The 4,325-nt window shown below is 33.7% G+C and overlaps 1 long non-coding RNA gene across 1 annotated transcript; it reads right to left on the bottom strand.

The window, feature by feature from the left end:
- Positions 1 to 1,804: 1,804 nt before the first annotated feature.
- On the bottom strand, positions 1,805 to 4,003 carry LOC123562984 (uncharacterized). The gene is made up of 4 exons (XR_006688702.2): positions 3,862 to 4,003; positions 3,496 to 3,585; positions 2,737 to 2,856; positions 1,805 to 2,232 (listed from the first exon to the last, which is right to left on the bottom strand). It is a non-coding gene; the product is annotated as an uncharacterized LOC123562984 (long non-coding RNA).
- Between the last annotated feature and the right edge of the window lie 322 nt (positions 4,004 to 4,325).

Raw genomic sequence — 4,325 nt, 5'->3', positions numbered from 1 at the left:
TGAGATGTTTTCTTTTCAACACCGATTTGTGTTTTCTCATTGACTAAACACAATAAACATAGTAAAGCATTGTACAGTAGATCTCTGGAAAATGGAAAAGTTTCAAACTTCTTGAACTAGTCATGATGCGACAAATTTACGTCCGTAAATAAGAATGACGCTGTGACGTTCCAAAGACACACAGCAATATATATTTTCGTGTAGTTTTATTATCTGTAAGGATTAAGATGATGTATGTTTTTTTACGTGAAATATCTTTTTTTTCTGAAAAAGGAACCATACTGTGCAGAAAAAATGCAACTATTAAGTTTGGTTTTCATCTAACAGGTGCGCGAATGCCGAATTCCTAACTATAAACAGACATTGTGACCTTTGAATCACTTGCCCCTCACCGATGTGGGTTTGAGCCTTTCTTGAATTCTTCATACGGGGAAGCCATCCGGGTGGCTTAGAGAAGGCCGGTGGTTCTTCTCAGGTGCCCGCCAGTGATGAAATAATGCCCAGAGGGGCCCCTGGGATCTTCCTCCACCATTAAAGCCATATGACTAATAATTGTGCCGGTGCGACGTTAAACACAACAAAAACAAAAAAGTAGATAGATACAAATGTTTCCTGAAAACAACACATTTTCTTGTAATCCTGGAGCTACGTACACATGTAAATGTTTGAGTAGAGTTTTAAAACTGAATAAGTATCCTAGACGGCCTTATTGGATTTTGTATATGTAACCAGGTCCTATTTTGTAACATCTTTGAGAGCAATATAATATTTCACTCGGTGTACGTTTTTTGAACATTATTTGCTCTAAACATTCAGGCATTAACTTCATTTTATACTCACATTATCAGATCAAGTGCTTTTCTTATACATCAGGCGTTGTTGTAGCTTTTTTCAGCTTTGTCTGTACCGTATCATGTGTAATGCATAATGTTTTATATGTTGGCTTTGTGACTTCCCCCGGTTTTTAGTTTTACACCATCCTTTTATCCATTCCGTCTTCATACAATTGTCTAATTGTTTTCATAGAATTAAAATATATCTTTTTGAAAGGTATTTAGGACACACCGTCTGGGTAGCCTTCTTTATGATGTGTTGCTGTGGCTACATAATTTATGTTGCGTTCAATACTTCCAGGTATTCTAACTTACATTTTCTTTTCTGTTTCAAAAACCTAACATTGTAAATTAGGGCTGTTTTCTATATTTGACTACTAGCTGAGTGCATGTGATTTTACTGTAAATACGTTACTTTGATTACAAAAAAAAGAGATTAATTTTATTATTGTATAAAAAGAAATGCCACTTCTGTCTTCGTAAGAATAGTGTTGTTACTAAGTGTAAGCTTAGAGTTAAAGACAGCAGCGTATATGTATTAATCATGTTAGGTACCAAAGACGTAAAAATGGTACTAGCAGCTTCCTCGCTTGGCGCTCAGCATTAAGGGGATAGTGCTAGGACTGGTCAGCCCGGTGTCAGTATAATGTGACTGGGTGGAGTATCATGCCACGTGTCTACGGCGTGATATTCCAGTGAGGCAGCACTATAAAGTTGGGCATTGTGCTCACTGCTACAAGTAGACACCGTCGTTTATATGACTGAAAAATTGTTGAAAAAGACGTTGAACCCGAACACACACACACACACATTGCTCGTTTTTCCTTTTTATCTCTTGTAACCTATTTCAAAACACAACCATAGGATAGTATAGGATAAAAACGAGCAAAACGCAGCGATTTTGCAAAATATACGTCGAATATTCATCAAGGGCAGGCGATGGGGAATGAACAAAAAGAAAACACATAAAGTGAACTGTATACGATTTAATGCATTTTATACAAAACTGAAAGTACATAAGGTTTTCAATGTTTGTCTCGTATTTTCAGACAACCACGTCATTTCTGTCTGGTCTCAGTATTGTATAGTCAGCACTTTCTTCGAATATGCAGCATAAGTAATACATAAAACGTTATAATCAATTTAACAAATTCATTAATAGAAATAGTATCTTTGTGACTGAAGGGAAATCCGTTAATAGGTAGGGAGGCTATGTGCATTTCCTTTGCATTTATTCACGAATGCACAGTTCCTAAGTACTAGTGATGTCGTAATCTTCATTTTTAAAATTTGATACTTTGAGCATTAGTGTCATTATTATATGATAAGGAGTTACTTTTCTCCACAGATTTGCAGGCATTGATGGCATCGCTGACAAGGGTAGATTTCTTAACAGTATCTGAAAAATACAAACATTGTTTTTATAATAACATTTTATTAAACGTTAAAATATCACACTTAATAGATTTATGATATATGTAATATTTCGACTGAAATTATTCTGAAGCAGAAAACGTCCCTCGTTCAACTGGCATTGGAGAATGAGCTGTCTTTACTCAGATATATATGAGTTGTCAAATATGATTTAACGAAGAAATAATACATATATGCAGGAACCCTGTTGGCTGCATGCTAATACTAGCCTTTGTTAAAACATATTTAAAATCTGGATTGAAAGTCTTCTTTGAAAGTTTTGAATAAAATGTATCGCATCACAAGCTGTTTTCATTAAATGTGTCATATATGTATCTGTATAACAAATATTGCACGCACAAGAAGATCTCAGTGGCTGTTGTAAACTACTTAACGATACTGTCAACCTTGGCGAATTTCGTTGGTTCTCAGTAATCCTCTATTGCCCTCGAATGTATGTAACTATTATTTGTATTATCTATTGACATACCTATAAGAAGTTCGGGGATGGTACGTTTCCAAACAACTTTCTTGTCTACAACTAGTTCGCATGCATCGCGCCTCTTGACTTGCACAGGTACCACCGTAAAACCAGCTGACCCGAGACCATCTAATCAATTTATAAGTATACATGTAAGCTCATGAACTCCTTTTGAATGCTCAGTTTGTTTACAAAGCAACCTCTCCAATAGTGTATAGTGTAATATTCCGTAAAGAGTAATGTAGTGTGTTATGAAAATAAAATTATAACTAATTCAGCTTTTAGAGTAAACAGTGCAAGAATTTTACTATCGTTATTGATTAAACTGACTATGTACAGTCGAACTGCAGTAAAATTGCATGAATACATCGTTATATTATTAATATTGGCAATAACATTGAAACATGATATTAGATCTATATGTTTTAAACTGGTAATGGTCTAATAATATATGGATATTCATGAAAATGTTTTTTTTTTATTTGAAATATGTCAAAATAAAACACAATTGCCAATTCTGATAATGATTTTTTTAAATTTTTCCTAAGAATTACAAGAAAACGTAAATCTAACATTTAATACCAGATAATAATAACATATTTCAGACACATGCTAATTCAGAGGCGTACTTGTGAGTTTGTCGTTCACATTTTTGTACAAGAAGATATTTGAATTTTACCAAAATGTTCATCTACTTTAGTTTTGCATATTTTGTTGAGCTATTTTGTGATTATTACGATGCGAGACAGATTTATTTTCTTGACTTACGAATCAACGGAGTCACTGGTTTCTGCGAGTGGTAAACACCATTTCATCTCTGATAAGGGCCGTAATGTAAAAACACTTTCATCTTGCTTGCTTAAATAATACAAGTGAAAAATACAGTGTAGAATATAAAATAAATGTACAAATTTAGCATAAACCACTTTATCTAATTACTCTAATGATTGGGCAAGTCTATCAAATATATAACGTATGATAATGTATTAATTCGAACCTGCTAAAAACAAATCAAACAAACTAAAAAACAGTGGCTATATATCTTACTACTACATAATATTATAAATTGGTCATTTTCTAAAGGTAAAATAGGAGAAAACGTTAAGATAAAAGCTGTAACTTTTTAAAACTTACCTTTTTTATTTACTCCAGTGCACAAGAATATTATAAACTGAATGTCAAATATCAGTACATTTTACATACGAATTGAATATTGATTTAAGTAAAGTTTAAGACCGTACAAAATTATAACAAGCGCTACGGTTTGTCAAATCAATATTAGTCTGATTGTATCGCCGCTCTAGCCGTTCTCCGATGAAACGGTTCTACTATTTTCTGCTTTGTAGCAGCAAAGCTTTATCGTTCGTCGCAGCCCATTTGCAGATCAAATATAAATATAAGGCTTTTCACGAGTTTCCTCCAGTTAATTATAAGGGAAGCTGAACTTGTTCAAGTGACACTTTTTTGATGCAAGATTGTAAAACTAACTTTTCATGCATGCCAGACAGGATTGTCTCGTGTTTTTGCCAGTACTGAAACTACTTGTCTTATACCCCGGGGTGTATTAATTGTATACATTCATGCACTTCTATAATACA

Source organism: Mercenaria mercenaria, chromosome 2 (genome assembly GCF_021730395.1).
Source record: "Mercenaria mercenaria strain notata chromosome 2, MADL_Memer_1, whole genome shotgun sequence".
In the NCBI taxonomy this organism is placed as follows: domain Eukaryota; kingdom Metazoa; phylum Mollusca; class Bivalvia; order Venerida; family Veneridae; genus Mercenaria; species Mercenaria mercenaria.
This window is presented reverse-complemented; position numbering and strand designations above follow the sequence as displayed.